The sequence below is a fragment of the Triticum urartu genome, chromosome 6A, assembly GCF_056163025.1.
Source record: "Triticum urartu cultivar PI428250 chromosome 6A, HENAU_Tu73, whole genome shotgun sequence".
NCBI classification, from domain to species: domain Eukaryota; kingdom Viridiplantae; phylum Streptophyta; class Magnoliopsida; order Poales; family Poaceae; genus Triticum; species Triticum urartu.
The window spans coordinates 555,082,048-555,094,299 of record NC_141878.1 but is presented as its reverse complement, the minus strand read 5'-3'; positions in this window follow the sequence as shown (position 1 = coordinate 555,094,299).

The window sequence follows — 12,252 nt, the reverse complement described above, 5'->3', positions numbered from 1 at the left end:
ACCATTCCAGAGCTCCTCGTCATATCCGTGATCACATCCGGGACTCCGAACAACATTCGGTCACCAAACCACATAACTCATATAATACCAAATCGACACCGAACGTTAAGTGTGCGGACCCTATGGGTTCGAGAACTATGTAGACATGACCGAGACACCTCTCCGGTCAGTAACCAATAGCAGAACCTGGATGCCCATATTAGTTCCTACATATTCTACGAAGATCTTTATCGGTCGAACCATTATGAGAACATACACAATTTCCTTTGTCTGTCGGTATATTACTTGCCCGAGATTCGATTGTTGTTATCTCTATACCTAGTTCAATCTCGTTATCGACAAGTTTATACATGTTTATTGAATTCCTCTGTCATCTCTTATGGTTTATTTTATCCAAGAAGAGCATTATTTGTCCAGTCTTTCCCTCATCTAGTAACATCACATCCTTCAGGAATTCGTCATGTTGGCATTTGATTGAAAGGTGTCATGTGTAATTTTATACCATGTCCTCGCAAAAACAAATATACCATGTCAATATACATGTTACTATCTTCTTGTGTCATGCGCTTATGATTTATTTTCTTCTATCAGAGCATTATTTGTCCAATCTTTCCCTCATATATTACCACCTCGTTCCTCATGAATTCGTCATGCGGTTAAAAATCTTGAATCTTATAAATTCAATATTGACTAGAAGTTATAAAAATCTTGCTTGTCAAACAGGATGAAGGAACACGACGAAGCTAGGTGGCGAGTGCAGGCACCACAATGGGCACAAACACGACACATATATTTAGCATGCATACATCAAGCACGACTACACAGGATTTTATGGAAGTAAATTATAAATCCTCTTACATGCCTCTTTCTGCAAGTAAATTATAAATCCTCTTACATGCCTCTTTCTGCCCGAATGAACTCTTAACCGACATGTATACATGCTATAAACAGAAACCCTATAGTTGTAGACCCATCGGTATGCCATTTTTTAGGTTTCTTCAAGAGCTTAGGTTCTAGTCTTTTGTACTATGAGCGCTTGATGCACATTTTCTTGTTGTAGGGAAGAAATTGTTGAATGCCTTAGTGAATGGTAGCTTCCGCTGTTTAAAGATCAATGTTGGGCAAACACACATTTCTTACACCATGAGTGTATCACTGCACATGTTTGGCACACTGGCCCTTCACCTAGAGATATTGGCTCCAGTATAAGTAATATACAATAGAGTACAGACAAACATTGCGCTGATAAGCATAATTTACTTTCAAAAAAAGCATAATTTAAAATTTGAGCTACACACGTCTTATGTGATTCTGAGTAAGCTCACGCTTGAGAATAGAAGGTGTCTCCGCATCAACTCACGCCTAAGGACAGAAGTTGTCACTGTTCTTCTTCCCAGGGGTCTCTTCTGTTGTCCACCACCACCATGGACGAGTCCCCACTACTAGGAAAAAGCCTAGCAGTAGCGCTGGTTTTTGGCCTAGCAGTAGCGCGGGAGCCTGCACTACTGCTACGGCGCTACAGCTAACTTGTAGCAGTAGCGTTGGTTTTCCGGCGCTACTGCTATACCTACTTAGCAGAACACGCTATTGGTAGTTACTAGTAGCGTCGCTCTACCCCGCGCTACTACTATTATTACATATTCTATTTCTTTTTTATTTTATGTCGTATTCATACACCGTTATACAAGTTTTCATACAATAGCAATTTAGGTATTGTTATTACATCATAATGAGTTATTACATCATTGGGTGAAAGAACCGCGAATTAGATTCAAGTGGATGGATCCAAAGTGACCAAGGTGGATTAGCGTGCACTTTGGATCCATCCACTTGAAATTAATCTGCGGTTCTTTCACCCCAATGATATAATAACTCATCATCATCATCATAATATCATTAACAACTTATCATCATAATACATTATTGTCATATAACAACTCCTCGTCATCATCATTTTCGTCCATGAGACATCATATAACAACTTGGTCACTAGTCATAATAACAACTCCTCCTCCTCATCATCATAGTACTCATAATCACAACTCCCCCTCCTCATCATCATCAACTCTAACACATTGTAGCACATAATAACAACTTTTCATCATCATCAGTCATAATCAACACTAACTAATTGTTCTTAATACCTAGGACCTACTCCTCTCTCCTAGGTAAAATACCATAAAATAGATAAATCGGTCCATCTCCATAATGGAGAATGGAGATAAACGTATCTCCAACTTGTGTCTTGCGCACATTCATGTTGTCTCCAATTAGTTGCGTGTGCGCATTCATCACTTTGCTCCATTCTTTGATTTTAAGCCTTTTCCATCGTTTGAAGAAATCGAATATGCACTGCGGCAAGCCTTCGAAGGAGTTGGTCGTAAGCTAACCATATGCATATCACCTTCGATAAACATCATGTCGGGCACAACCTCTTTCGGGAGCCTCTGTTGAAAAACGTAATAGTAACATATATAGTTAGCAATGTAGTTTACTTAAGAAGAATGTATGCAATGAAGTTACCATCATTAACAAAAACTTACCAAGTTTTTGGCAATGAAGTTACCATCATGCAATTTATGGACTAGTGGCACGTATCTAGTAAAATTTGGGTTGATACAGTGATTGGTTTTAAAGGCCTCAACATCATCTATGAATGAGACAAGATAACCTTTCTCCTCACAATTAAGCTCGCAGTCCTAGATGTAGTATGTCCTGTCTACATCCTTTCGAGTATTTATTTAAGATAAGAAATAAGCTGGCAATTATAAATAAATGAGTTTAGTACCGAGAACACCAAATATTTTTAAATTAACAATATAAATTACTTAACTTAACAAATTAGTTTGACAAACTCACATTTAGGCAAAACTGGAGGCATATCCACATCCAGCTAGATGTCGACACTATCATCATCATCATCTTCGGGACGAATATCAAATGTTATTTGCATACCCTCCTCAAATCCATATGCCTTGCAGAGAGCTTCCCAATTAGAGCACCGAAATGTGAGTGATTGACCGCATTGTACAACTTAACCAGAAACGCAAAACCATGTTTAGTTCTTAAGTGAGCCCTCCTCGCCTCCATATTCTCAAAGTCATTGAAACCGAGCTTCTTCAATACATATGGTCTTGCATGGCACGTGATGTACTAATCGAAATGGAAAAAAAATCCAGAAATTACGCGTTAAACGAAAGAAGCACAAGTGATGATATTAATTATGATGAAATGCTTGTCATTGAGTACCGTACAAACATCAAAGGTCTCTTCCAGCTCCACGGTGAAAAACCTATCATTTTGCAAGTGAGGAAAACTGTCGCACAAACCCCGGTCATCGTAGCAGTACTCGCACTCTAGGATCCTATCGTCGTTAGACATCTCCTGTGTTCAAAATTCAAAGATTATAAATGCCGTTTAATTCTCTTTTCGACAAATCCAAGGCACTCGATATTTCCTACATTCTAGCACAAGCCATGCCAAAATTCACGGAAAAATCCGGCATGACCTTTGCTAAAAAGGACATGTCGAGCGCCTGAAATTTGCTGGAACGAAAATTAATCAACACTCCGGCAAAACATAGGCCACTAGCTCGGAGGTGTTCCCTGCAAACATATCACTACTAGGGAAATGCTTATAGGTAGGTGTAGGATCGAAAGTATGTCTAGAGGGGGGGTGATTAGACTACTTGATCAAATAAAAATCTAGCCTTTTCCCAATTTTAGTTCTTGGCAGATTTTAGCTATCTTAGCACAAGTCAAGCAATCTCCACACAATTCAAGCAAGCATGCAAAAGAGTATATGAGCAGCGGAAAGTAAAACATGCAACTTGCAAGAATGTAAAGGGAAGGGTTTGGAGGATTCAAACGCAATTGGAGACACGGATGTTTTTGTCGTGGTTCCGATAGGTGGTGCTATCATACATCCACGTTGATGGAGACTTCAACCCATGGAGGGTAACGGTTGCGCGAGTCCACGGAGGGCTCCACCCATGAAGGGTCCACGAAGAAGCAACCTTGTCTATTCCATCACGGCCGTCGCCCATGAAGGACTTGCCTCACTAGCGGTAGATCTTCACGAAGTAGGCGATTTCCTTGCCCTTACAAACTCCTTGGTTCAACTCCACAATCTTGTCGGAGGCTCCCAAGTGACACCTAGCCAATCTAGGAGACACCACTCTCCAAGAAGTAACAAATGGTGTGTTGATGATGAACTCCTTGCTCTTGTGCTTCAAATGATAGTCTCCCCAACACTCAACTCTCTCTCACAGGATTTGGATTTGGTGGAAAGAAGATTTGAGTGGAAAGCAACTTGGGGAAGGCTAGAGATCAAGATTCATATGGTAGGAATGGAATATCTTGACCTCAACACAAGTGTAGGTGGTTCTCTCTCAGAAAATGTGTATTGGAAGTGTAGGTTCGTTCTGATGGATCTCTCCACGAATGAAGAGTGGGTGGAGGGGTATATATAGCCTCCACACAAAATCTAACCGTTACACACAGTTTGCCAAACTCGGTGGGACCGAATGGTTAAACTCGGTCGGACCGATTTAGCAAACCTAGTGACCGTTAGGATTTTCGGTGGGACTGAGATGCAACTCGGTAGGACCGATATGGTTAGGGTTAGGGCATAACGTAATCTCGGTGTGACCGATTACACAAACTCGGTGGGACCGATTTTGGTAATAAGCTAACCAGAGAGTTGGTCAGGTAAACTCGATGGGACCGATTTTCTCATCTCGGTGAGACCGAAATATTACAAAAGGGAAACAGAGAGTTTACATTGCAATCTCAGTGGGACCGATCGCTCACTTCGGTTAGACCGAAACGTTACGAAGGGAAACAAAGAGATTACAATCCCATCTCGGTGAGACCGAGATCCCTATCGGTGAGACCGATTTTCCTAGGGTTTGTGGCAGTGGCTATGACATTTGAAACTCGGTGGCGCCGGATAGAAAGAATCGGTGGGGCCGAGTTTGACTTGTGGTTTAGGTCATATGTGGATGTGGGAAGGTAGTTGAGGGTTTTGGAGCATATCACTAAGCACATGAAGCAAGAGGCTCATTAAGCAACACCTCATCCCTCCTTGATAGTATTGGCTTTTCCTATAGACTCAATGTGATCTTGGATCACTAAAATATAAAATGTAGAGTCTTGATCTTGAAGCTTGAGCCAAACTTTTTGTCCTTAGAATTTTGAGGGATCCACTTTCCTCATCCATGCCATGCCATTCATTGAGCTTTTCCTGAAATATTAATCTTGGAATAATGTTAGCTCAATGAGCTATATGTTGTTAGGAATTACCAAAACCACCCAGGGATAGTTGCACTTTCAATCTCCCCCTTTTTGGTAATTGATGACAACATATAGATCAAAGCTTTGACAAATGATAATAAGAGTGAAAGATATTGTCGCTTTGAGAAGTATGTGAAAAGCAAGAGCTCTCCCTAAATTTGTGCATATCTTAAGATTTTCTTTGGACTGCAAATGCACAAAGAGTTAGGATCATGGGTTACTCTTCCATGTCACATACATCTTGGTGGAGCGCTCAAAATGATAAGAATTAAATACATGCACTCATCACCAAGCAAAGTGAATGATCATATAAGGATAAGTAAGATAATATCATCTAACAAGCATAAGTGTAGCTTATGATCAACCACATGATCATCAATGTCTCACAGATAATAGCATAGTATCTCAAGAAATCAAAAGCGAACAAAGTTCAACCAAAAACACAAGAGAAAACAAAAGAAAACTCTCTCTCTCGAAGCCTATGATCTATACATTTTTCTCCCCCTTTGGCAACAAGTTACCAAAAAGTTTCTAGAAAATGCATAGTACTAAAACGACTCTCAGGCTTGGTCTTCAGGTGGTGGAGTCTGGAGAACGCCAAGGACGAAGGCTTCTGTCGATGTAGATGGAGCTGTTGGAGTAGATGCTGGAGCTGGTGGCACTGAAGCTGTAGCTGGTGCAGATGAAGTGGCTCTGGTGTCTGTTACTGGCACTGCAGTTGATCTCTGAGCTCTAGGCACTCTGGCAAATGCCTTAGTTATTGTCTTGCCCTTCCTCTCCTGCATGTCATCTTGTAGCTGCTCCACAACTGAGTGAATCTCAGTTACTTTCACATCCATGTCATAGAACTTCTGCTCCATGATTCTTTCCAAGCTCTCCTGGTTTCGAGTCAGGGTGGCCAGTCCTTTCTCAATCCTTAGAGTGGATGCAATCATGTAACCAAGCTGATCTTGCTTGCTCTTTAGAAAATACTGAGATGCCTCTTCCATGGTTGGCATCTTGGCAGCTTTCTCCATCTTTGCCTTCTCCTTCTTTTCTTGTGCTTGGACTGAGGAGGGTTCATCTTCATTCATAACCACTTGGTTGTCCTCAAAATCTGGATAGATGGCCAAGTGTTCCTTATCCAACAAGTATGTGCCTGTGCCCATCTTTGAGTTTATCAACTCCTGGATCCGTGGGGCATATCCACGACTTCTCTTTTGGTCTGCTGCAGTCCTCTTGATAGTCTCAACTATAAGGCTCATGACCTTGAACTTCTGTGGCACATAAAATATATGTAGCAAGTTAATTGCATGGCCTCTGATCATTCTGTGATCACCAGACTTGGGCAAGAGAGTGTGCCTAAGGATCCAATTGATTGTAGGCAGCCCTGACAGCAAGTGTTTTACTGACCCAAACTAGTGAGTCTCAAGATCATCTTCAGGAATCTCCTTGTACATGTTTGCCATAGAGTTGTGATCCATCTTTTTCTTGGCATAGACATCCAAGTCATCTTCTTCTTCCTGAGGAGCATTGATCAGATTTGCCCATACCTCAATAGTTGATTGGTATCTCGTTCCTTCAGACATCCATACTATCCTGCCATCTGGATAGAAGTGTGCTGTGGAGTAGAATTGCATTATGAGCTCCTCATTCCACTTTGTGAGCTTCTGCCCAACAAAGTATGCAACTCCACAAGCACTGAAGCTGTCATACACTCCAGGATAGTGTTCTTCATTCTTCTTCATGTAGGTCCAGTCGACCCACCTCATGTCACACACTATAGGTTTCTTGTCCAGCAGCACTGTCTCATAGAAATCTTGTTGTTCCTTTGTGTGGAACCTGTAATCAACAGCAGTTCTTCTTCTTGTAGCATATGGATCTGTCTCTCTCCATTTCCTTAGTCCTGAGTCTCTCCTGAGCTTCATGTTCTCAGCCACAGGATTAGCATCATTGTGGTCTGGAATCTTGGGCTTCAACTTTCTCAGAACATGCTCTTCATCTTCTTCTTCTTCTTCAACAACAGCTGTCTCAGGCACTGGGGCCTTGTTCTTCTCCTCCGCAGGGATGTTTCTGGTGCTCCTCTTAGGTTTTGGCTTTGGAGCTGGAGCAGTAGGCTTAGCAGCAGTTTTAGGCTTAGATGATGCAACCCCTGTCCTGATAGCATCACCCATGAGCTTCTGGACCTTAGGTGCTGGTGCAGCAACCTCTTCTTCTTCTTCTTCTTCTTCTTCCTCTTCTGAATCTCTCCTCATAGAGGGTTTCCCAAGAACTCTGGCAGTGGTGGTTCTAACTCTCATTTTCTTCTTATCTAGGCCACTAGCTTCCTCTTCTGACTCAATGGTAAACTTCATGGTTTCTCTAGTGGCAACCTTCCTAGGTTTGGAAGTGGGAACTCTCCTTGCAGGTGCCTTCTTCTGCATACCTGGCTTTGTGGCTGCAGCTGAGCCATATTCCTTTTTCAGCACTTTCTTCTTTGATGTGGCTTCCTCTTCCTCTACCACATAATCTTCATCCTCAGATTCTGAAGTTCTCTTCTTGCTTGCTCTAGTGGCAGCCTTTGGCAAATTGCTTGGGGTGCTTCTGCTACTCTCACCTGAGCTGCTAGAGGGACTAGTGCCCTCACTCATGTGAATTTGCTCTTCTAACTTGTTCTGGCTGTCACTTTGGTCTGACATGCTGCAAACACTGACTGCTGACCCTGTGAAGAGTTATAGATGAGATAGAGTGGATGAGCATCACAAAATGCAGAGATTTTTGCAAAAGAATGATTCAAAAACTTAGTTTTAATTTTTCACAAAAAGCATTTCGGATCAACCGATTTGCAAACCCGGTGATACCGAAGCAGCTGTTGGAACCAAAACTAGTGAACTCGGTCAGACCGAGTCACAGTTCGGTGGCACCGAGACTGCCAGGGTTTTACAAAGTCCTGAAATCGGTCACACCGATTTGTAATTCTCGGTCAAACCGAGAACCACATGTGCAATGGCCTTGGCCGAATCGGTGGAACCGAGTTCTGCAACCCGGTGGGTCCGAGATGGTTTCGGCGGAAACCTAACCCTAAATTTTTGATTCAACTCTAATCTACGGAGTGTTTTGACTGGATAGAAGCGTTTCAATCGTGGTAAGAATCATAATGAACACAATGTGCTAGGAATCAGACGGGGATAGCACTGTGATCGAGTCCATACCCTAGTTCGGCGATGAACTCGCTACGGCAGCAACGGCGGAGACGAAATCCATTGATGGCGGCGGAGACCAGCGACAGGAGGCGGCTGGCGACGAGGAGGACGATCCGCAGACCCAGGAGGCACAGCGAGCTATGCGCGGGTGAAGGGGTTTCGGAGAAATTTCCAAAATTTTGCCCGTGAGTATATATAGCCCGACCCTATCGGTGTGACCGAGTGGAACAACTCGGTGGCACCGAGATGCATAACTGTTGACAGTTACAGCAACTCGGTGTGACCAAAAAGTTCAAATCGGTTGCACCGAGATTGAAAACCTAGATCGACTTAGTGATCTCGGTATGACCGAAATGGAGGAATCGGTCAGACCGAAACACACAAAGAAGTTTTGGAAGTTTAAGTCTATGACAAATCGGGGACTCCGAGTGCTCCTCACACAGAGTGGTTCGAATCTGACTTGATCAAATTTTGTGATGTAGCATGAATAGAGTTTGAGACGAGAAAAGCATAGATAGCTAGAGAGGGTTCTTAGGCATTCTTGTCCATCCACTTGGAAAAAGAAAAGAAAACCAATCAATCAAAACAACAAGTGGATGTCCTCGAATGAGTAAAATATGCAATCAACATGCTCACACAATAAAATGGCAATTGAAATATGTGTCAAAGCATGCACGACCAATTCTAGCATCTATCAAACAATTTGCGATGACTAGGTCATCTATATATGAGTATATTGACTTAGGAGTCAAATGAGAACATTTGATCATAGGTCATACTCATCGTTTAAGCACAAGTGGGGTTACCACTTTTACATAAAGCATTGTTGTGTTCACACCATTAGAGTTGCTTTAGCTCAATTCTTAGAGTAAAGCTCCCCCTAGATGTGAGATCCCCCCTAAGAGGGATGAACTAACCTTGGGTTTTGTCGATGATGACTTCATGTAGATGTTGAAGATGTGGATGCTCAATGTTGATGTAGATCATTTGGAGCTATCCATTTGAGTGAGTTGCACTTTCAGTACCTACACGGGTTAGTCCCACAAGGAACAAACAAGAATATCCATAGACATAGAGTGATGCACACACAAGATGATGTCTATGAAAGCTTTTAGGTTATCTTGTCCCTTGTCTTACCAACAAGAGGGTTTGTGACTCCTTGAACTAGTGCAATATGTGGAAGTTGATTGCACTTGTTCTTGCCGAAATGATAAGAGTGAAGTATGTTGGCGGAGTCACCCTCAAGAACTCTCTAGTTCTTCTTCTTCGGGATCCACACCATCTTGATGGGAATCCTCGGAGTTGTAGTTGTACTTGATGAAGTGGAACTTGAAGTAGTCTTGGGAACCCACTTGACCAAGGCCTTAGGAGCTTCTTCAAATGCATCAATTTCCTCTTGAAGCTTGTCCTTGCCTTTTTGCTTGTGGTCTTGTGGTGGAAGATCATCTTGAGCTTGTGTCCCTTTGAAAGAAGTAGGATCATACTTCTCTTGTTGAGGAACAAACTTCGTCTTGGGGTATTGATCTTCTTCCCACTCAACTCCATTGGCATTGAACTTTCGTTCAAAACCAACACCTTGATTCTTCCGGTGCCTTCCTTGCTTGCGTACAATTTCCTCGAATTGCTTACTTCCGGCAAGGCTCTTGTAAACACCTTTCTCTATAATTCCCTTCAATAAGCTATTTTCTTGCTCAAGTGTAACTTGGCTAAGAGAATCATTAGTGGAATCAAGAGAACTACTAGAAGCAACAATATTGGATTTAGCATGATTATTGTTACTACTAGAGGAAGAATCTTTCTTGTTCTTGTTACTAGACTTGACTTGAGGCATGTAAGTGGATAAGAGTAAACGCTTGGTAATGTAAGAAGAACTTTTCTTGCGAAGATCATCATTGATTGCTTTTAAGAACTCATGCTCTTGCTCAAGGTTGAGCTTTTCAAAGCGTAATTTCTCATGAGTCCTTAAAAGTTCTCGATGATCTCCTAAGATAGTTTCATGAGCTAACTTAAGAGTGTTTAGTTCTTTAGTTAGAGACTCAATCTTCTCCTTATCATTGTCATTCGTTTATCTTGATTAGCATGATTAATTGACGTTTCATCATAGTACTCATCACTAGAGTTTTCAATAAGTAAATCATCATCACCTAACAAGTCATGTTCATCACTATTGAAATCAACATACTCGGGGTGTGATACCTTTGGGCCTTTAGCCATGAAGCATGTTCCAACTCCTTCATTTGGTGAGTCGAATATGTCGTAGGAGTTGGTTGTCACAAGTGCTAGACCGGCAACACCTTCATCTTGAGTATATTCGGAGTCGGAGTGATAGCTTCTCTCGAAGTGGTTGTCGGAGTCGGATCCGGATACCCATTCACCAACATGAGCTTGATGTCTTTGTTTTGTGTAGCTCCTTGATGACTTGTCCTTTCTTTCTGAATCCTTGCTTCTCCGTGAGGGTCTTCGTTCATAACGATCATCTCTACTCTTTCTTTCTCTAGATGGTGATTCTTCTCTTCTACTTCTTCTCTTGGGAGAATCTTCTCTTCTCTTGTAGGGGGGCGTACACTCATTGGGATAGTGTCCGGGCCTTCCACAATTGTAGCAGTTTCGCTCTTGACTAGAAGATCTTTTGTCATTGTAGGACCTTGACTTGGAGCTTCTCTCGTTGCTTCTACTCTTGTAAAACTTGTTGAAGTTCTTCACCATTAAGCTCAATTCTTCATTGAAGGTTTGTTTCTCACTTGATGATGTGGGGGCTTCACATGAGGCTTTGTAAGCACCACTTGATATGTTGTGAAGTTCCTCTTTATCCTTGAGTGACATCTCATGAGCAACAATTCTTCCGATGACTTCCGTTGGCTTGAGATCTTTGTAATTGGGCATCATTTGGATCAATGTGCACACGGTATCATATTTTCCATCCAAGGCTCTTAGGATCTTCTTGATGATGAATCTGTCGGTCATCTCTTCACTCCCTAAGCCGGCAATCTCATTTGTGATAAGAGCAAGCCTAGAGTACATTTCAGCGACACCTTCACCATCCTTCATTTTGAACTTGTCAAGTTGACTTTGAAGCACATCCAATTTGGATTCCTTGACGGAGTCGGTACCTTCGTGCATATCAATAAAAGTATCCCAAATTTCCTTTGCATTCTCAAGACGTCTGATTTTGTTGAATTCTTCGGGGCACAATCCGTTGAAGAGGATATCACAAGCTTGAGAGTTGTATTGCAGCATCTTCAACTCTTCCGCGGTAGCTTCACGGTTCGGTTCTTTCCCATCAAAGAATTCACCTTGCAAGCCAATACACACAATAGCCCAAACGACAGGGTTATGTCCAAGAATATGCATTTTCATCTTATGCTTCCAACTAGCAAAATTAGTACCATCAAAGTAAGGACCTCTACGGTGATAATTTCCCTCGCTAGACGCCATACTCTCCTAGGTTGTGAAACCAAGGCTATGACCACCAAAAGCTATGGAAATCAAAGCAAATGGAGACCAAAGCTCTGATACCACTTGTAGGATCGAAAGTATGTCTAGAGGGGGGGGGTGATTAGACTACTTGACCAAATAAAAATCCAGCCTTTTCCCAATTTTAGTTCTTGGCAGATTTTAGCTATCTTAGCACAAGTCAAGCAATCTCCACACAATTCAAGCAAGCATGCAAAAGAGTATATGAGCAGCGGAAAGTAAAGCATGCAACTTGCAAGAATGTAAAGGGAAGAGTTTGGAGGATTCAAACGCAATTGGAGACACGGATGTTTTTGTCATGGTTCCGATAGGTGGTGCTATTG